This window comes from Pleurodeles waltl, chromosome 4_1 (assembly GCF_031143425.1).
Source record: "Pleurodeles waltl isolate 20211129_DDA chromosome 4_1, aPleWal1.hap1.20221129, whole genome shotgun sequence".
Taxonomy (NCBI): domain Eukaryota; kingdom Metazoa; phylum Chordata; class Amphibia; order Caudata; family Salamandridae; genus Pleurodeles; species Pleurodeles waltl.
Window position 1 is genome coordinate 509,616,314 of NC_090442.1, and position 23,231 is coordinate 509,639,544.

The following is a 23,231-nucleotide window of genomic DNA, read 5'->3' on the forward strand; positions in this document are numbered from 1 at the left end:
AATAACGAAGTAATCAAATTACTATGTGCAGCATTGACCATTGAACAGAAATTGCATTGTAGCTACCGCCCTGAAGCATCAGGACTAGTGGAGCAAATGAATGGCACACTGAAATCAAGAATGGCGAAAATATGCGCATCTACAAACTTGAAATGGCCCGACGCGTTGCCTTTGGTGTTAATGTCAATGAGAAACACACCTGATAGAAAGACAGGACTATCACCACATGAAATTCTCATGGGCAGAGCCATGAGACTTCCCGCAGTTCCTGTTAATGCCCTTGTAAATATTACAGATTATATGGTATTGGACTACTGCAAAGGTCTGGCTGATGTAGTCCGTTCTTTTTCTCACCAGGTGGACGCAACCACCTTGCCACAGATCCAAGGTCCAGGACACGCCCTGAAAGCAGGTGACTGGGTTGCGGTAAAGAAGCACGTGAGGAAGTCGTGCTTGGAACCCCGTGGGAAAGGACCTTTTCAAGTGATTCTGACGACTACCACCGCTGTGAAGTGTGCGGGAGTTCCCAACTGGATTCACGCCAGTCACACGAAAAAAGTGACGTGTCCCACAGAAGAGGAAATTGAAGCACTGAAATTACCGACTACTAACAGGAAAGTATCAGGCACTGAGACAGAACGAAAAGAGCCTGAAAGCGAACAAGGAGAAACTGAAGCAGAAGAAATATTCACTGAGGAAGACACAGTCACTCCTTTCGAGGACAACAGAGAAGAAGCTCCAGGAGGTGACGAAGATCCTATCTCAGGTGAAGAAGCAGGAGAGCCTAGTCATAGGAGGGCTTTCCCAGAAACAGACGATACAGGAGAACAAGGAGAAAAACTGACCGATCTCCCAGGTGAAGGAGACGAGACGGAGCAAAGTCAAATTGTTCCAACTCTTCCGGAACCGGTTGCAGGTCCGTCAAGTGAAAACAACGCAAAACGAAGACAAAGCATATCACCAGTGAAATCAAAGACTAAAGAAACATTAAATGAAGACAAAAGACCAGAATCGAAAGAGAAAAGAAAAGAAGTGTCTATCATAACAACACTGAATGAAGAAAAAGACACAGCCAAAGAACAAGACATAAGCAAAGGAGAATCGAAAGGAGATGCAAAATTGAAAAGAAAAAGAGTAGCAAACAGAAGATATTCCAGTCCAGAATGGGCATACACCGCCACTAACGATTGGTCAGACGAATTTCTATCTCTTAGTCTTGAGAATGAAGAAGCAGAACAACACTTTGCACTTGAAAATTGAATTTCATGAACATTACCGGATAAGACATTGATAACCTGATTGACTTTGAAACCGATCTTGAGACAAAGCTGCTAAACCAATAAGAGACTAAGCTGCTAAAGTAAACCGTGTGAACATTGACCTCGTTGATCCTTTATATATATAGCTACAAATTTGATTTGATAAACTATCTTCAACTTTCTGATTCTCTATAGATCATGACTGACAATACTACACAAGGACGTAGGATGAAATGTTGTAAATACATGTGTATAGGTTTGATAATTGCATGTGTGCTAATAATTATGGCAATAATTCTTGGAATGTATGGAGGGAATGAAAGAGACGCGAATGATGCTTCTACTTTTAAAACTACTACTGAATTAACTCCTTTAAAGAGACTCGAACAAGACGAAAAATATTTACATGACGATACTAACACGAAGAAAGAACTCTCATCTAATGTTTTCTATCGCTTGCTGAATGAGTATGTTGAGACGATGGACGCGAAGGATTGTTATGTATGTACACAAATCCCTACATCAGTATTAGAAGGAGTTACATATCATAGCATGCCCCTTACGTATGGAATAACATGTAGCTTGTTACTAACCAGATTTTATAACCAGGAGTATATTCAATACTTCTATTCCAATCAGGACGTCGTATTTTCCTTTGTCCCCATAATTGAATATTTGAGTAGAACAGCAAGAGACTATTATATAAAATTAGTTAGAGGTTTCTTTGAGCCAATTTTGCCTTTTGCTACAGTTTACGCTCATAGAGACAACCTTACATGCTTACTTTCACTGGTAGAGAAAAGCTTTTTAGATCACACTAAGGATAGAAGAAAACAGCTGAAAGAAAAATTTGAAAAAGAATTGCAAAAAAGGACATCTGTAGATAACTATGCTTTTGCCACAATAAAAACACAAGGGAAATTAGCTTTAGATGCATTACATATAGGAAAACTTTGTATATATAGACCTTAATCATATTATGACAAAATCTTTGTGGAAATGAGTGAATGTAAACATGTGTTTTTATTCCAGAGTAAACGGACGTTCATGTTGAATGGACAAGACCCAGCTATTCCAGGGGTCTATTATATTTGTGGACTAAACGCCTATTATCGTCTTCCTAAAGGATGGTATGGGATATGTTATTTGGGAATATTATTTCCAAAGATTTATCAACTAGATGACTTAAAGAAATTTCCGAAGCTGTCTGAATTACATCGTATTCAGAAAAGGGAGACGGCTTCTGGTGTGGTAGGAGACATATTTGGAGGAATAATTCCTTCAGTAGGAGTTATATTGAACTTGATTAAAATACGAAAGTTGTCTACTATTGTGGATAACATGCTGACAAATTTCTCAGGAGCAATGATCCTGATGGATACTGAACTTGCTGCAGAAAGAGCTATGACTCTTCAAAATCGGCTTGCTTTAGACATTCTTTTAGCAAAGAATGGCGGCGTTTGCAAAATGCTTAGTGCACGTCACTGTTGCTCATATATACCTGACAACAGTAAACAAATTAGAAATATGCTTACAAATTTAACTAATGATAGTACAGATCTGAAAGAATTGAAAGAACCAGGAGTATGGGAAAAAGTTGGAAAAGGTTTTGCTTCTGTGGGAAATTGGCTCAGCAACATTTGGAACGGAATATTAATGAAAATAGTAAAAGGAATATTAATAATATTACTTTTTTTAATAGGTATTTGGGGAATATGAAAAATTATTAAAATATTGAGATTAAGAAACAAGAGAAGAACTGAAAAGAAAGAACAAAATGAAATGGTAAAACTATACAGAGAAAATTCAAAGGTAGAAAAAAGAAAAAGAGAATTAATTGAAATGACAGAATATTGAAACATAATTTTGAATAAAATAAAATTTGTGAAGGAAGATTTAGTATGATGACATGATCAGTCATCAGAGGAGGGATTGATGAAGCGGAAAAAAGAAAGACTAACAAACATTTATATATCATACAACAAAACCGTATATGCAATGTGTTTTAGCAAAGAAAAATAAAATGTGTATAGAAATGTGCCCCTGAAGTAGGTCACCACTAGTTTAAACAAGCTTAATTGATCATGAAAATCCGACAAATGTATTAATATATCATATTTGAAGTTATACTTTATGATTTTCTCATTGAAACTGTTACATGCTTAGCTTAAATTTAGCAGAGGCTTTGGCCTAGTTGCCTGGTCTCAGTTTTAACTGCGTAGTTTTCACTTGTATTAACAAAGACGTGTTTGAATCTGTAAAAGCTGTATTTTTCCAGTAGAATGACTAATACACTTATCTCAAAGTTGCGTGCTAGGCAACTTTCATCCCCTTTGAAGCTCAAAGTCAGTTTCTGCAGGTGCAGACAATGAAGACACTGATGCAGAATTAATTGGCAACATTGTTGCTAGTTATGTTCCAAAACTCCAAGGACACCTTACATGTAGATGAGTATTAAGAGAAAGGACACTATTCATTGGTCAAAGAGAAATCACCCCATGGACCCTCCAATGGAAGAACCTGAAGAATTTGGAACTTTTCTTACTTAATCCCACCGGACGAAGAGAAGACAGCCATATTTTGAGACGCAATTTTGAAGCCATTTTTGAAGACACACCATTTTGACGGCATTTTATGCCATTGCCACTTTTACCTTAATGACAATTTGATGCTTTTTCTCTATCCCAGAAAGAGAGACTCTAAAGAATTTTCACCCTAGAGACTTTAACTTTAACTTTACCCCGTCTTGCCCATACGATAACTTTTGCCCCTCCCGTTTTCCTTGCTGCTGCAAGGAAAACTCAACTTTAACTTTGCCCCTCCTTTGGAGAAGCCCAATGCTGATCGAACTTGTACCTGAAGGACGAAGACTTACCTTGAATGCTGATTGTATTTGGTAATTATGAAAGGATAAATGTATTATTAATTGTATTTTCCTTCTTAGGTACCAACTGCTTATTTTGACAGAGCCCAAGCTAGAAGTTTTCTAAATTTATGTTGACTAAATTTGTTTTGCATGAAGCCCCACATGCCAATGTTAATCAGAGGTTAGTTGAGGTATTCATTTAATGCACCGTGCTGAATTGAAATCTTGTTATGCTGATCAATGTATGCCATTAGTCAATCTCAGTTGCTTTTATTAGTGATTTGCACTGCTATATCTGAGTGCATTATAATCCAAGTTTTGTGAAGGTTGCGTTTCTTCCGCCGTTATGGACAGCCAGTAATGTTCATATATGTGTATCATTTGATTTTGAGACTTACTTACATCGTATTAGCTTTGTTAATATAGGGAAATAAACTCATTAACTTTTAATAAACAGGTGGGGTTATTCATGACTGAAAGGTCATGGTGTGTCAAATTACTGTTTCCTATTGATCTAATTTGTTGTTTGACTACTAATTGAGTATTGGTTATTGTTCATAAATAATTATTGATTACTGATTTGAGGGATCTGACGATTTCTTCGGACGAGGAGAACTCAACCTGGTCAAAAGGTTCACCGACCTCCGGCGTGTCCAAGTATAAGTAATCCACAAGGACTGGACGCGCTATCACTGGAAGGAGGCTAAAGGCACAAAAAATAGTAAAAATGGGGTATGTTCTAGTAAAATGACAAAATTGTGTTGAAAAATTTGATTTTCTGATTCGAGTCTGCCTGTTCCTGAAAGCTGGGAAGCTGGTGATTTTAGCACCTCAAACCCTTTGCTGTTGTCATTTTCAGGGAAAAAACTACAAGCCTTCTTCTGCAGCCCTTTTTCCAATTTTTTAAAAAAAACAAATTTTCGCTGTCTTTTGGCTAATTTCTTGGTCTCCTTCGGGAACCCATAAACTCTGGGTACCGCTAGAATCCCTAGGATGTTGGAAAAAAGGACACAAATTTGGCGTGGGTAGCTTACGTGGACAAAAAGTTATGAGGGCCTAAGCACAAACTGCACCAAATAGCAAAAAAAAAGGCCGGGCACCTGTGGGCGAAAAGGTCTGGCAGCGAAGGGGTTAACAACATTTATGACTCCTAATGTCCACTGATAAGTGTAGAGCACATTATATTGATTGTGAATAGGTTACAAGAAGCTAAAAGTCGGATTTGATCTTCTTGAGATTCCCAATGGAATGTTTTACAATGCTTCAAAGGTTTCTAGTTCATTCATATGGTATCACCTACCCAGAACAAACACTTGCTATGCATTCTGCAAGTATCTCAAAGTGGATCGATTTAAGGACTAGGCTTTGGCATAGGGGTCATGCTCACCTGGTGTGAGGTACAGTGCCCTAGTTCCATTACAGCAATGCCCTAGTTCTACTACAGCAGAGTAAGAGCAGCATATAATTTATGAGTCCTGCCCTCTCAGGCCCGCAAAATATGGTGATTTACACTACTGTAGTTCCTCGTTATTATTCTTAATTTAAATAGGCTGCAGTTACTACACCCATCAAAATTATAATATGTGTGGGAACAGCGTAAATATCTTTAGTTCCTCATGGAGAATTCAGCTGCTAAAGGCAGATAAAATCGCAATGTAAAACTCTGAGGTGAAATGAGGAATTACCAGAGGAACTGGATCCAGAATTATGTATTCTCTGGCGATTCCCCATTTCTGAGTGAGCCCTCAGTGTCCAACTACTAAAAGGCCGGCTTTCCCCAACCCCAGAGTGCACCTGGCAGTGGTCCCTGCAAGGGGAGAGGAGGAGTAATTACCAGGCCATTTTCCAGACTGCACATAACGTATTTAGTAGGAAACAAGCCTCTCCCCATTCCCTCCAGTTCCCTGCATGGCCGCTGCTGTGCGTTGTAAACAGCTCAAGAATATCAAAGAGCCTTCGACCTTGACCCTGCAGAGACTTGCCCAAGTGGACTTTCAGTACAGCGCAGCATTTTGCTACATTATCCCTATACACTCTGAGGTTTGTGTTAAGGACAATTAAACCATACGTGACCTGGCCCTGCTCTGACGCTAACTCCTTTAATGTATCCATTTTCAAATATTATTCTTTGATTCTTGTGTTATTGTTTTGCGTTTCCTGGCCACCTTGACATTTCTCCAGAAGTTTATACGAGTAGCAGCCCATTTAAAATGATCGCGCAATCAGGCTTGAACGCCTACGCTAGTTCAGCACCATAAAATAATTTCCTGAGCGAATTAGAGTTAAAGTTGCTGCCTATTAAAATGTGGATCAGTTTGACAGACTTTATTACTTGAGCTTTCGTGCTGTGGTAACAGGCTTTCTGGAGACTTCCACAACACGCCACTGGTCTAGTAGGCGTCTGAGGCGTAGCGCGCAGTCTCCTCCTGCTCTGCAATAACAATCAGAACTGTCAGGAAGAGGAAATGAGCCCAGAACTCTCTGCGCCCCTGAAGGATTACCCATTGTTAGCAACGAGTCGCTGCAGACATGCTGGCAGCGAGGGGCGTGTCGGAAGGCAGGTGTTACCTGGAATTAATTGTATTCCAGCAAAACCGGTTTATTCACTTGAAAATGCAGGTAATGCGAGACAAAACACACAGGCTGCTTAAATCTTCTAAAGCGCGCAACAAAGAGAACTATTAGCAATGCTTTCAAGTCGCCTCTCCCCCACAGCCCCATCTCATTACTAAAGACATCTTGGAATGGCGGATAATAATTTAAAAATAAACACAAACAATACTATTGTCTGTCAGTGTGTGGCTGGCTCTAAACATCATCTTTATGCGCTTCAGGTCACATTCATCTGTGGTTTTACAAAAGAAAGTCAGCTGAATTGACAACTTCATAAAGTGAAATTCTCAAGAGGATCTAAATAAGGCACATGACTGAAGTCATCTCTCACTACCGGCCTACGCAGTAAACCCCTTTAGCCTTTTCTTGAATAATTAATATTCACATGGGCGCAGTGTAGCACAGTATAAAATGCGGCTGGATTGGACCATGCAATGAAGAGGATCTCACCGCAGCACTTCTTGTGAATTTGTTAGTATCTGTCAATAAAGAAAAGGGTTCCAGAAAAAAGAATGTATTTAGATCCGTGTGTATAGTTTGCTGCTCCTGTTGATAATTCATTTGATTCTGTATAGATAGACATCCCTCAGAAGCAATGCATTTCTCCTACAGGGCAACTCTTGTCGCAAGCCAGAGCTTTACAAAACAAGGGGGAATATTTATGAAAAGTGGGGCTGCACCTAGTGCAGCGCCACTTTTCTTGGCACCCCTTAGCGCCCCCCAACCAGTCGCAGCTCACAGGTTTTACAGGGGGCAGGGCAGCGGAAGGGGGGAGTAGTCAGGGGCAGGAAATAGTAATAAAATAAAAAACAAATTTAAAAAACATAAAGGTACGTGCCGCTGCTCCTCTGTCTCCTGAACATGCTGCAGGCACAGGCTCTCAGCCTGCCCTGTGGTCAATCCAGACGCTGCTCAGAGCAGACTGAGAGGCTGTGCCAGCTCACTCTAGACCAGCAGCACAGTGATGGGCTAGAGAGAGCCTACTGAGCTTGTACGTTTGGCCGGCCCGAGGAGGCCAGCCAAACATACATGCCCACTGAGGGAGTGCCTCGTCCCTGTCATCCCCAGTGCCCCACCCCTTTAACAATGAAAGGATAATAAACTTAGTTTATCACTGTTTTATTGTTAAAGGATTTGCAGCAGTTGCAGCTGGCGGATGGGCAACGCTCTTCCACCATAGGGGAGGAGCCAACACTAACCCTAATGCCACCATGTGCGTGCCGTATTTAATATACCATATATATATATATATATATATACATATATATACATATATATATATATATATATATATATATATATATATATATATATATATATATATATATATATATATATATATATATATATATATATATATATATATATATATATATATATATACCACCATGGTGGAAGTTAGGGAACCAGCATCAGAATTTTTGATGCTAGTTCGGCACTTTGCAAGATTAGCATAAAAAATGTTGCTGCTAATCCTGCAAAGCAACCAGAGGCCCATTGTAACCAATGGGAGCCTCCTTTTAATGCCTGCTCAGAGCAAGCGTTAAAAGTGCCGAAACAAAATGACGAAAAGAAATCGCTATAATTTCTTTGCACAATTTTTCATCTTCCCACCCCCAATGGGGGAACGCCCCCTTTGCATACATTATGCCTGGTGCAGGCATAATGTAGCATAAAAGGTTACAAAGTGGCGCACTGCATGCCCTGCGCCACTTGTTAAATATTGGTGCATATTTATGAAAAGTAGCGCTGCACCTACCGCCACTTTTCTAGCGCCTCTTAGCGCCCCCCTAACGCCACCATGTGTGTGCCATATTTGATATACGGTGCACCATGGCGGTAGTTAGGGAAGTGACATCAGAATTTTTGATGCTAATTCAGCGCTTTCAGGATTAGCATCAAACATTTTGACGCAAATTGTAATTGCAATGCATGCATGCGTTGCGCCACTTTGTAAATATGGCGCAGTGTTTTTGGGCATCTAACGCCACATTAGCGTAAAAAAAATTACGCTAATGTGTCGGTCAAATGGTGGTAGGCCCTCTTAAATCTGGGCCATGGTCTCTACTCTTACTTTTTTGCATAGGGACAGATGAAGTTTAATTTATGTAGGTTCAATTATTTTGTATTATACTTAATTTTAGTTGAAACTACTATTACCAGGCGTCACCAAAGCACAGCATAAGGTAACACAATGTTAAATCAGAAGCACGTACTAACTATTCAAAAATTCTCAAAAAGCCCAACAAGAAGTAAGATCCTTCTCAGGCCCGGCCTCTGAGGCCTGGAAATAAATACACCTAAAACTGAAGCAGAAGCAAATCTCCAGAAATCAACGCACAGCACTAGGTAGAAGCACTAAATTATTTAAAGGCAACAGAAAATAAACTACCAATTGTACTTTAGATGGATATAAATGCAAGTGTGTCTTGACTTGGAATCCGCCCTACACTAAAGGCTGGTAAATTGATTTCACGCAGACCCTGCACCCACTGGAAAACACAAAGGGCCGTATTTATACTCCGTTTGCGCCGAATTTGCGTCGTTTTTTTCGACGCAAATTCGACGCTAAACTAACGCCAACTAACGCCATATTTATACTATGGCGTTAGAGGCGAATAGCGCCAAAGTTCCCGGAATGTGCGTCATTTTTTAGCGTGAACCCCTTCCTTGCGTTAATGATATGCAAGGGAGGCGTTCCCGTCTAAAAAATGACTCCCAGGCCTTTACGTGGTATTTATACTCCCGGGCAAAAGAGACGCCCGGGAGTGGGCGTGGCTAAAAACGGCGCATTTGCGCCGCTTTTTAACGCCTGGGCCAGGCATGGCGTTAAGGGACAAGTGGGCTCAAAATGAGCCCAGAGTGCCCTCCCCTGCCCCCAGGGACCCCCCCTGCCACCCTTGCCCACCCCAGGAGGACACCCAAGGCTGGAGGGACCCACCCCAGGGACATTCAGGTAAGTATTTTTTTATTTTTTTTTAATAATTTTTTTTGGCATAGGGGGGCCTGATTTGTGCCCCCCTACATGCCACTATGCCCAATGACCATGCCCAGGGGACAGAAGTCCCCTGGGCATGGCCATTGGGCAAGGGGGCATGACTCCTATCTTTACAATGATAGGAGTCATGTTGATGGGGGATGGGCGTCGAAAATAAATGGCGCAAGTCGGGTTACGACGATTTTTTCGACGTAACCTGACTTGCCCCATTTTAAGACGCCCATGCGCCATTTTCCCCCTACGCCGGCGCTGCCTGGTGTACGTGGTTTTTCTCGCGCACACCAGGCAGCGCCGGTCTGCTTGCGCCGGCTAACGCCATTCAATAAATACGGCGCCCGCATGGCGCTTCAGAATGGCGTTAGCCGGCGCAAAACTTTTTGACGCTAAACTGCGTTAGCGCAGTTTAGCGTCAAAAAGTATAAATATGGGCCAAAATTCCCATAACATACTCAACCGAGAATGTATTCGCATACTCCATAATGTTTTACTTTCAGCAAGGGTTGGGTGATTGTATGTTTATTTTCAGAGATATCAGACATGTGATTATAAATGTCCATTTTGACTCTTGGTGACGTTTAGCCAAACCGGAGGCCTTTGGAGAGTTCAGTTTTGTTGTTTCTGGGGACATAGGTTCTTTGTGTGGAATAAGCAACTCTGCATGCGTTTTCCCTTTCTCTTTTGGTGTCCTGGGAAATCACAGTCATGTGCTGTCTGGAGCTGAGGGAAGTTCATTGAAGGAAACATCTGTTGAATCTGGCAGTGGCGTTTGGCAGCTCCCCAGTGCCTGAGGTTACAGGAAAGGAAGCCTTGTTTCAAAAACCAAATAACGGTGTTAATAGCACCCACGAAGACATCTATCTGTATATAGCTTTAAAAAAAAAAGCTGACTGAACCTTGGTTTTTGAGAATCTGGTTTGTCCTTTTTTATACACATTTTTGTGAGTTTCTCAGATGAGTAGGCTGGTGAAGTCCTGATTAAAATTCGACCAAGTAAGCAATTTCTTCCCATCTGCTCCTTTTTGTAAATTAAACAACTCTTATTTGGGAATAGATGAACCAGTACATCGCAAGTCAAACTCATCCTTCGCCTGGTGAAGCAAAATAAATATCTTCTGTATCCCATTTTCACAATACCTATTTTGTGCATGCACTGGGCAGTATATTTCTCCTGTACGAATTCAGGGTCTGGTTTATAGGCGGGTAGCAAAGGCTTTCCCAACTCGGGGTAGCCGCACATATGGCGGATCTCACTGGGCCCCCAGCTGGGGATTGGTTTATCGCGCCGCCACTCTGCAGTAAGGCGGGTGGCTATTGAGTCCTGGCAAGGTTGCGCCACCTGAAGCAGTTAGATTGCTCCTGGTTCGCATGCCTCTGAAGCGCACCTGCCCCCACCCATAAAAAGGGCTGCAAGACCACAAGCGGGTCTCTATTTCCCACTCCACATCTGGTGAAGACGCCACCAGCTCCTTCCACACCCGGTGAGGGATTTTCTTCTTCAGCAGCACTTCCAGAGATTTTCTTTTGTTTCATGTCTTATCTGCAGGTCCAGGTCCTCAACCAGCACACTCTGCTCCGGACTCTGCAGAAGGCCTTTCAGCAGCGCAGACCTCTCCTGCCTGGAGGCCCCATGGGCTAGAGTGTGGCTCGGCCGACCTGGGTACCTGAGTATGCTGTGGTGGTTCCAGCAGGGGGCTGCTGTTGCTGCAGGTGTTGGGGCATTTTTGGGGGCAATTATATAGCGTTTGTGGACATTTTGAGGGCAATTATATAGCGTTTTGTGGGTTCTTTTGTGGGCAGAGCATTCCCCAACATTGGGAGTGTGGAATCCTTGGTGGCAATTGAGGGTTGTCTCTCTGTGAAGGCAGCCGGAACATATAGCGCAGAGGCAAGGCCTTTACATTTGGTGTCACAGGCTCCTCTAGTGCAAGGGTTCAAGTCCCCCCCCCGTACAAAATTGTTGTAATGTCATCTTTACCCATTCTTGGTCATTGTATTATTGTGGGTGGCAGTTTTCCCGGAGTAGTGGCATTGTTTGGGGCAACTTTTTGAGGTGGGTGGTCTGCTGGGATGTGAGTGGAGGTGAGTTTTAGTCGTGCTGCTTCAGGTGTGTTGGTCTGTAGGCGTCAGGTTTCATTTTGTGTGATCAATTTTACTTATGTTATCTCGTGCTTGCTTTAGTCTCCTGGCTTGCAACACAACAATGCCTGGCGGTGTGCGAAAAGGCACTAGGCGCTCGCAGAATGAGGTGGTTCTGGAGGTGTAAATGCATAGAATGGACGCTATTGATGAGGCGTTCGCTTTGATGAAGTCACAGTCTCCAGCAGGCCTGGGCAGCATGCCTCCTGAGCCAGTAGAGGCCTAGAAGTCCAGAAGCGGCTCCTAGGGTGTCATTAACCCAGGCCCCAAAGAGGGCACGGGGGCAGGGTACACAGAAGGGGGATTCATGGGAAAGGGGGCAGCTAAACCTAGTATGTTGAGGTTTCTGGTCTGTATCCTTGCCAAAGCTGCACGGGTGGGTCAGACCCCAGTGGTAGGTAACTCAGTCCAATAGCATCTCAGGGTAATGTCAGAGCAGTAATGGGATCTGGTGGTGGTATTGTCCAGAATGGCAACAGATGTATGGCTATTGGGGTTACGCCTGCCATGGGCTAGGGTCAGTCAGATTTTGTGGCTTATTCAGCAAGTGTGTTGCCTTGACTCTCCAAGGTTGGGGTGCTGTCTAACCCACTTATGGGTGGTGGGCCTTGCCGTTGTTGGTGATGGCGACGATCTGGAGAGGGTCATGTGATGGGTGGCGCACCTTGATGTTATGTTCTTTTGTCAGGGTACACAAGGGAGTGCTGCTCCTGTGGGGGACGTTGCTTGGGGCAGTGGGGTGCCCCTGGTTAATTATACAGCCTGTTTGGGAGTCAGGTGGGAATGGAGGGGGTTGCCCCTGCAGCAGGGGTTGATGGAACCCCTCTGCCAGCAGTGCAGGTACCTTCAGCGGAAGGCAGTGCGTTGGTGGGAAGTATGTCTGGGGGCTCAACGATGACAGCTGTCCCTATTCAAGACCCGCAAACCCAGGTATTTGAGCTTCATTATCAGCAATTGGTTTGGGTGATGTACCGTCTAAGCATGAGCAGTTGGTCAGGCATGTCTCAATGGAGGTAAAGGACAAAAATCTGGAAGGGGGCGTACGTAGACATTTTTGAGTTGCTTTTGGATAAGCCAGAAAAAGCGGAGGCCATGTGCTGCAAGGAAAGTTCTCTGGCCACTGCCTGTACAGAAAAAAAAGGTGGAGGAAATGTTGGTGAACTGGGTAAGAGGTTTTTCAATTTACTACTCTATTTTGGATGAGTGTTTTACTAATTTGGGTGCCCAACTCCTGTGCTATCAGAATAGTATTGCGTGCGCCTATGATAAGTATGGTGGTTCGGCCTGGGAGGAGTATAATGAGTTCATGAGGATTAAGGCCACTAGGCCCTCATTAGCCTGGGATAAAAAAGACGTCACACGTGGTTGCACTATATGAAACCTTCCCATGCTGATGCTACCGCTGGTCAGCCCTTTCACGCAAGCTTGAGGTCTGCTGGTAGCCTTGGGGGGTGGAGCGGGAAAGGTGACTGTTGGGAGTTTAACAAGCGTGCCTATACCCGGCCTGCTGGGACCTGTAAATTCGAGCATTGTTGCACATTCTGTGGTATGGGATCTCACCCAGAATCCAAGTAGTTTAGGAAGTCCAAGGAAAAAGGTGCCAAGAAACAGAAATGATCACCCCAAATGCTACCTCAACAGTTAATTTGATGGCAATGGTTCCATGGCTCATAGTGTACAATAATCATGTGGCAGCTCAGACGTATGAAGGTTTCAAGGAAGGTTTGAGGATCCCAGCTGAGGAGAATTGGGACGTCCCTTGCTGTAGGAACCAACAGTCACTCAGGTCCAATCCTGGAGAGGCCAATACGAAGATCCTTAAGGAGATGAGTCTGGGAAGGGTGCAGGCCCCTTCAATGCGATTCTGCTTGAGGGTTTAGTTTGCTGTCTCCTGAGGGTGGTCCCTAAAATGGAGCCTGGAGAGTTTAGACTGATATACGTCCTATGGACTCCCAGGGGCCAGTCAGTGAACGGGGCTATTGACAGTGTTTTATGCTCGGTCAAATATGCTTCTCTTGGCCAAGAGATTCAGATACTGTGGGAACTGGGACCTGACTATGCCTATCCTGCAACAATTCACAACTGTAGTCCCAACCCCTCCGGCTCACTAGGAGTACCTCACCAAAAACCCAAACAGTTAAAGGTGATTTGTGGCAGCCTTTACACATGGACTCAGAAGTATGACATCTCAGGGAGTGTCGTGGTTAAATGGAGATTACCCCTTTCTCACAGATACATCATGTCTCAACCAAACACAGGCAATAACGAAGACACAGTAATGTTTCAATAGTTTTTATTTAATACAATCTGCGGTAAATCGTATGGGCTGCAATGATTAGGATAATGAACTGTGCAAGAAATAGAACTGTAAAGACAAGGGTCATGATTATGAAGACCCCCACCATCTTGCAATAGCATGGAAAGACATTGAGTGTGTGATATGTCCTAATACCCTACCATAATAGGCCTAATCTTCTACCTAGAGGTGAGCTGGGTATTTTAAGCCTAATCTGCCAATGCCATGTCCCTGGAAGGAGCCCCCAACCCTTATTACCTTGGAATGAGGTCTCGTGCTCAGACTCCGAAGGAACACGAAGTCTGGGTCAGCGCCAAGGCGACGTGCAGCATCGGTAGCAGCGATGGTATCTGGTCGGAATCCCTCTGATTATCTGTCTAAAGTGTGATGTATTTATACAGATCTATTTGGACCCCTGACATAGGTTGTTCCAAAACAATAGATAACACAGCATGCTTGGGATGGTAATTTCTAATGTGAGCACCTACAGTTTGTTTGTCTTTGTCGCATGAGTTGACGCCTTAGTGCGGTGAAACTGATAACATAAATCTAAACAAAATGGCCTAACTATAAACAAGGCAGCCATCTTAGAAGAATTAATTAAATAAATGGTCTAAGACAGAGCAAGCTAAGTAGGTTTAAAGTCACTAGGTGATGGTGGCATGAGTCTGCAAGCCAAAGGCAAAGCTAACTCCTGTAATCCCATTAAAACAAACTAGGATTCACTACAGGACTTTGTTGGAAAGATCTGACATTGAGTCTTCTTTCCGCTTGTTTCCTGTACATCCACAGGATTTCCATCTGCTGGGTTTCCAATTTGAGAGTGCATTTTATTTTGACAAGTGCATTCCTATGGGCTGCTCAGTATCTTGCTTCTACTTTGAGACATTCAGCATGATCCTTGAATGGGTCTTCACATGGAGGTCGGGCCATCAGTTGATGTTGCACTACCTTGATGACATTCTCTTTTTAGGGCCACCTGGAACAGAAGATTGCACTGAGTCCTTGCAGTTCTTCTGCGTGTTGATTGAAGAATTTGGTGTTACACTGGCTCAGGGCTAGACACTGTAGCCTGTGACTACAACTGAATTTCGTGGAATAGAGTTGGATTCTGTTGCAGGGGTCTCAAGGCTCCCCTTAGAGAAGTTTAATGCCTTTTCCCAAGCCTTACTAGCATGTCTGGGGGCTAGGAAGGTCACATTGCATCAGTTACAAGCCTATGTTGGGCAGTTGAATTTGGTCTTGTGGATCATCCCGGTGGGCGTCCCTTTTCTTGGTCCACTGCTCAAGCCATGTCTGGCCTAAAAGCGAAGCACCATCTATTAGGTTTTCTAGTGAGGTCAGGCAGGATGTGAGGATCTGGAAGACATTCCTGCTGGGTTTTAATGGGATAGTGATGTGGCCCAGGCAGTTCAGAACAAATGAGGAGATAGGTTTCTTCACCAATGCGGCGGGCAGTGACGATTTTGGCACTACCCTGGGTGCAGCATGGTGTGCTCATTGGTGGCCCAATGACTGGGTGAAGTCTGGGATGGTTGTTAACATTGATTTCCTGGAGCTATGTTCATTTCTGGTAGCACTATCCATTTGGGCAGAACAGTTCAGTCGTGTTCTGGTCTGACAATATGACAGTGGTAGAATGTATCTATCAGCAGGCAGCACAATGCAAAATGATTCTGAGGATTTTGAAGGATATTGTTTTACAGTGTTTGAAGTTGAATGTGCTGTTTAAAGCCAAACATGTCTCTGGTGTGTAAAACAATGCTGCTGATGCATTATCTCATTTCAAGATGCAGGCTTTCAGATTCCATCACCCAGGAGCAGCGATGTCCCCTACGCCTTTCCCTGACCATCTGTAGCACCTTGGTGCCCCAGCTTACTGGACCTCGTGGCAGCCAGCTTAGCTCTCAGGACCAGACGTGCCTATGAGGGGCATTTAACACATATTGCAAGTTCTTGAGGCATGTGGGGATGGCAGATTGGTTTGCTTTCACTTCAGTCCTGGCATTCTTAGAGTCGCTAAGGGGCGATGGACGGACAGTGGCCTGCACCAGGCACCACACTGTGGCGATATACTTTTATGAAACAATTGTAGGGCATACGGATGGGACCAAATCCTTCTAAGTGCAGAGGGCCTTGAGGGATTAGCAACATCTATAAAAAGCCAGGCCAGACTCTAGGTGCCCTATTGAAAGGGCAAGCTAACTGCAATTCTGGGACCCTGGGGTCCATCTGCAGGTCTCCGGGTGGCATTTTCCATTGCTTTCTATGGGGCCCTCAGGGTGAGTGAGTTAGTGGCCCAAACAATAGGGGTGTTGGAGGGGGTTTGCATCTGGCAGATATTCATTGACTGGAGGGGTCCCTGACAATTAATATCCCCACTGCAAGACGGACCAGGTTGGTAGAGGTGACCACCTCCTATTGCATAGGGCCACAGGTAATGCACATTGCCCCTTAAATAATCTTGAGTCATTTCTAGTTCATAGACCTCTTTCTCTATGCTGATGGGACTCTTTTGACCAAGTTTCAGTTCTGAAGAATACTCAGTAGGGCCCTGCAGGAGGTTGGGTATGACCTTGCTGAGTTTGGGTCTCACTCTTTTAGGATAGGTGAGGCCACTGCAGTGGCAGCAATGGGGCTAAAGGGCTTGGCGGTGAAAAAAATGGCTGGTGGTCCTCGGATTGCTACAAGTGCTACGTTAGATTGACATGTTGTAGCCACTACACCTAGTCACAGTCTTCCCCTCTCCTTTTTCTCTTCTGTGAATGCAGGTGGTGGGAGCGGAGATTCAAGCCAGCTGCTGGATATCTTGGCAACCCCTGTCAATGTGGAGTCAACAGAAATTACAGAAGTGCTGCTTTTGGGCCATTCATATGTGCGGTGCTCTCAAAAGGTTTCGTTTTCAGGTTGTTTCGCAGCCAGGGTACAGCGGGCAGTTTACAACCTTGTCGAGGAGGGCTGCGTCTGGACCAGTAGAGAGCTACGTTGGACATAATGTTACCCTTGGGGTACATGCCCCCTGATATCATCATAGTGCATATCTGTCGCAACGATTTGGTACACATTGGCTGGAAGGATCTGTTTAAACTGTAGATCTCTGAGATTGGTTGGCTGGCGAAGAAGTTTCCTCAGGCTGTGCTTGCTTGGTCTAACATCATCCCAAGGCTACAGTGGAAATGTGGTACCTCGGTCAGGGCTCTAAATAATTCAGTGAAGTGAATAAATAACAAAGTTGGTAAGTTATTCAGGTCACCGAGGTTGTTGTCCATACCTCATGGCTGCATAAAAGGTAAATGTTTTTTCCTACAGGACGGAGTTCATTTGTCAAAGATCTGTAATGAAATAGTAGATAATCTACTGGCCTGATTGATTCACTGCCCGCGATAGTGTGATTGACTAGGGGGAGGCTAGTTAGTAGGGGAACTATGCTGGCCTGTGATGGGTGAGGTCATGATTGGTGGGACAGTTCAGGTCCATATAAGGCATACCTTTTCCTTAGATAAACATAACAGTGGTGTCACAGGGCCCTCCAAGGGGTGCTGGCAGGGAATCCAATAGAGGATGCAAGGGTGTGGGGGGTTGGGAGTGAACGCTAGCCAACCACCCACACAGGCGCAATGGGCGCACAACTAGCACTGGCCGTTGGGAGGGATAATGATGGGTGTAGGGAGTGTCAAATGTAAGTATCCTGGTAGGCAGGTATACTCTGGGAAGGGATGCAGGTGGGTGGGGCCCTCTGGTGGGGCCCTCCCCTAAGGAGGGACCCACCCAAGGTCTACTTGATGGGAAAGGGAGGTTCTGGAGCAGGAGAAACCACTGGGACCGTCATGATCTCACCAGGAGACCTAAATTGTGGATGTACTGGAACAAACCTAGATATGGTTAGGAAATCTGATGTATTAACATCTCTGTTAAGGCTAGTTATCAACTCTATGTATAATCATGGGAAATGTTGTGTGTTTTTAACTGAGAATTGTTAAAAATGAAAAATACAGCTGGGGGTTCACGATCCTTAACCCAAAAGATGAGCAAAATGTTTGTACCTATCCCTAAGATGGGATGGAGTGGGTATGTTGTGGGAGGTTGCACAATTGTCAGTTTGGGAGGTGTTAGAAATGGGGTCTTTGGCTGGCAGTCAGGTTACCCCCTGTCCAAGCAAGGACCCTCACTCTAGTCAGGGTAAAGGAGAATCACCCTCAGTTAACCCCGCTCACCCCCTTGGTAGCTTAGCACAAGCAGGCAGGCTCAACTTCAGAGTCTAGGTGTAAAGTATTATTACCAACACACAGTAACTCAGTGAAAACAATACAAAATGACATGACACAGGGTTAGAAAAATAGGGAATATTTATCTAAAAAAAACAAGACCAAAACGTAAAAAATCCACCATACACAAGTCAAGTTATGAATTAAAATGCAAAAAGAGTCTTAAGTCCTTAGACAACAGTGCTAACGTTGTTAGCGTGAAAAAGTACCTGGGTTGCGTCAAAATAACACTGCACGGGCGAGTGTGCATCGGAAAAAGCCAGCGATGCGTCGATTTCTCACTCGCAAGCAAGACCGTGTGTTGTTACTCCTCCGGTCGGCATGTGTCGTTTTTCCTCTTCGCAGGAGAGCGATGCGTGGATCCAGAAAGGCACCGTGGGTCCAGGCAGGCTTTGCGTTGTTTTTCCACGCCCAGCGATGTTTTCGTCAAAAATCCTGCTGCACGGTATCAGCCAAACCGCGCTATGTGGGTTGCGACGTTATCAGCTTCCGTCAGCTGGTATTGCGTGTAATTTCTCCAGCCATGTGCGTCGATCTTCCAGCCGCGATGCAGGTGGAGCGTAGATTTCAGCCATGAAGCTGGCGGCGCATCGTTTCCCAGCCACGTGTCGAAAGGTGCGTTGAACTTTTTTTTGCACGGCGGTCTGTGCGTGGATTTTCAGTCTTGGTCTGCCAGCTTCACCTTTCAAGGCCCCAGGAACTGGATAGGGCACCACTTGGTAGGGCAGGAGTCTCAGCAGAGAGTCCAGGTGCTGGCAGCAAAAGTCTTTGATGGCCCTGAGACTTCAACAACAGGAGGCAAGCTCAGGACAAGCCCTTGGAGATATCTTCACAAGCAGGAATGCACAACAAAGTCCAGTCCTTGTCCCCTTGCAAAGACAGGTGCAGCAACTGCAGGATCGCTCCACAAAGCACAGTCACAGGCAGAGCTGCACTTCTCCTCAGCTCGTCAGCTCTTCTCCAAACAGAGGTTCCGCTTGATATCCAGAAGTGATCTAATTTTCAGGGGTTTGGGTGCCTTTCTTATACCTAGTTCTGCCTTTGAAGTAGGCCTACTTCAAAGAAAAGTCTCTCCTTGTGAAATCCTGCCTTGGTCAGGCCAGACCCCAGACACACACCATGGGTTTGGAGACTGCATAGTGTGAGACCAGGCACAGCCCTTTCAGGTGTAAGTGACCACGTCTCCCCTCCCTCCTAGCACAGATGGTTCATCAGGATATGCAGGCTACACCCCAGCTCCCTTTGTTTCACTGCCTAGAGAGAGGTGCAAACAGCCCAACTGTCAAACTAACCCAGACAGGGAATCCACAAACAGGCAGAGTCGCAGAATAGTTTAAGCAAGAAAATGCCCACTTTCTAAAAGTGGCATTTTCAAACACAGTCTCAAAACCAACTTTACTAAAAGATGTAGTTTTAAATTGTGAGCTCAGAGACCCCAAACTCCATGTCTATCTGCTCCCAAAGGGAGCTTTAATAATTTTTAAAGGCAGGTCTGAGACATGATTACACTCATGTGGGTGGCACAACCAGTGCTGCAGGCCCACTAGTAACATTTGATTTACAGGCCCTGGACACCTCTAGTTCACTGTACTAGGGACTTGCCAGTAAATCAAATATGCCAATCATGGAAAAACCAATCAACAGTACAATTTACACAGAGAGCATATGCACTTTAGCACTGGTTAGCAGTGGTAAAGTGCCCAGAGTCCGAAAACCAACAAAAACAGGTCAGAAAAAATAGGAGGCAGGAGACAAAAAGATTGGAGATGACCCTGCAAAGGAAAAAACTTCAACAGGAGGCTTCAGCGATACCGGGCTATATGCCTGGGTGAATGTTTGTAAAGATTCTAGAATAGGAAAAGTACATTAAACATGTAATGTAAACACATGTGGAGGTTGTTTTGCATCACAGCAAGAGAGATAATGTGATTTTGAATTAATCAGCACTATTTATATGATTTGGTAAGTTAACCTGATTTTGAAAATAATTTAGTACTTGCCCTGGGGGGACACTAGCAATTATTTCTGTGACATAATAACAACATCAAAACTATTGTGACATAAAAATATTGTCTATAAAATATTGTGTTCCTAAATATCAAGATAACATCGGTAAGTATATATGTTTGAAAGTATTTAAATTTATATTAACTTTTTAAAAAATAACTTTAAAAAAATTACACACATACTTAGAAAACACGTAAAAATAAATGTCTTCTAAAAAAATGTTATACATAAGATTGTATTTAAACGTCTAAATACATAATAGCCAGATTATAAGTACATACAATTCTTTTTTTTCATAAACCATTTTATTCGTTTTTATTGCATCAACAACAAAATAACAGCACCGCAGATCCACAACATTATGCATTTGTAACTACTTATATCCCCTTGGCCCTCAGTCGAACATATTGCTAATACATTGGCTCGTCCATAGTTAGATTTGTTTAAGTTTGCCATATGGTGAATGATTCTGCAATACTTATTACAGTGTCCATCTCCATTTCACCCACACCTTGTTATGTCTACTTGGGCATCCTTTTGACTCATATACTAGTTTCTCCTGTTGGGCACACCAATCAACCCCCTGCTTCCATCGGGCGAGCGTCGGTGCCGTCTCCATGTTCCAGGCAACAGCTATGTCACGTTTGGCCAGTAGGCACACCATCCCCTAGAAAGCTCGGTCAGCCCTGCTATTTCCCACTCCCTCCAAAACACCCAAAAGGATTTGTAGTGGGGTCATATCTACCTCCATTGCTAACACCTCCAAGAGCTCCCTGCTCACTGGTCGCCAGTAGGCCGCTGCGCGTGGACAGGTCCACACCATGTGATAAAAGTCTGCACTAGGACCTGAGCATTGGGGACAGTCAGCATTTGCTCGGAGTCCCACTCTGTGCATTCTATCTGGGGTAAGGTATGCAGTATGTAGGCGGGTAGTTATAGGTATGTAGGCGGGTAGTTACAGTCAAATCCCTGGAGGCCATCAAGGCATCGCACCAGTCCTCCTCCTGCAGTGGGCCCAGCCAGCCCTCCCATTACTCTCTGAGGCCCTCTAGCAGTGCTACTGTATTGGTGACCAACGTACAATAGATCTGAGATACTCCTCCCCTGCCCAAGCCACCCATTATGACTTTCGCTTCCACCCGACTACATTCAGGGAGGACTGTACCCCCTCTGATGTGTGTTCCCAATGCATGCTGCAACTGTAAATACTTATGAAACGGAGTCTCGGAGAGCGAGTACTGCTCCTGCAGCTCCTGGAAAGACAGCATGTGGGAACCTCTCCAGGCAACTCCCAACAGGGAAATACCTATATTATTCCACCTGTGGAACCCCTCCAGCGCAGGCACCTCATTCAACCACCTACCCCACCACAGTGGAGTTTGCTGAGTGAGACTCATTCACCACCCTGTCCCCCTCTGTGCTGCCCTCCAGCCTGCAAACACCATTCTTGTCATTTCAGGAACCTCTCGTGGGAGGGGGGCACCATACAGTATAAGTCAACCAGTTGGGGAAAGCTTAATGTCAATAGTTCAAGTTGATATGCCGGGTCCGACCACCTGCCCGTCAGTCAAACATTGATCACTAGGAGTTGCATAGCCAAATAATATAGATATAAATTTCACAGTCCAAGCCCACCCTCCTGCACATCCCTTTGGCAAGTGTGTAGAACAAGTTTGGGGCGGGAATTATGTCATAAGAATTGTCGCGCTATTGCCTCCATTTCCTTAAACAATCACCTGGGGAGCTGGTATGGGTAGTTTTGCAGAAGATAAAGGAAGCGGGTAGGATTGTCGCGTAGGTTCTCATTAACCTAATGAGAATACTGGATTCCGGCGGCAGAATCACTTGTAATGTGGGGGACTGAGTCTGAACCCACTACAGGTGACACCTGTCAGCCTAATCCGGGTTTTGTTCTGGCTAACTAGCAGTGCCTCATCTGTACCAAAGAGCAGGGATGATTGAGCAACCGAGCGCATGACACAAATGACTCCTCAGGGAAATCGTGGTCACTCAGATCTCATTTGTTTCTCTCAGTTGCATTAGTCTTACATATGCAAGGACAATCAGAGGCAGAGTATAGTTCAACAAGGTTTTATTGAAGTAACTGCATCTTAGATAATAAAGCATGAATTGCGATAACTAGGACGATGAAGCATGACAGGATTAAAATTGTGACAAGGAGAGTAAAACATGAAAATAACACTACCATTTTGTCACTAAGATCGTTAGGAATAGCTCCTACCTAGGCTTTGTTAGAACCCAGCATGTTAAGCTCTAATTCTGCCCTTCATGTTCCCCTGGGAAGACATCATCCCTCATACCTGAGCAAGAGGCATGTAGTCTAAAAAAGCAGCTGCAGCGAAGAACTCAGCAATCAACATACAGTCATGGCCATCTGGCTGCAATCTCCCTCTAAAGTACATGGGTCAAAGTAGCGTTTTTATAATAAAACAGCTGATGTTCCAAGAAACGATCCTCATGTAAGAGTGTATATGTTTCTGTGAACATTAGAGACAAAGCGTACCATTTTTGCCGGCAATCTATCTTACTGCAGCCTTGAGAAAAGCACAGAGTGAAAAAAAGTCTTGTTTAAGAACACAGTGCTGGCCTAGGCAAAGAACAGCTAGATAGAGAAAATAAAACAAGACCGCAAATGTGACTATTTTTAAAATAATAAAACTAAGCTGTATAAAATATATCTAGGTTAAAGTGCACAGCGGCAGGCTTAGTTTGCTAAAATAAAGTGTAAAAAGCTATAACTAAAATGGCTACACAACAGGATCCTCATTTT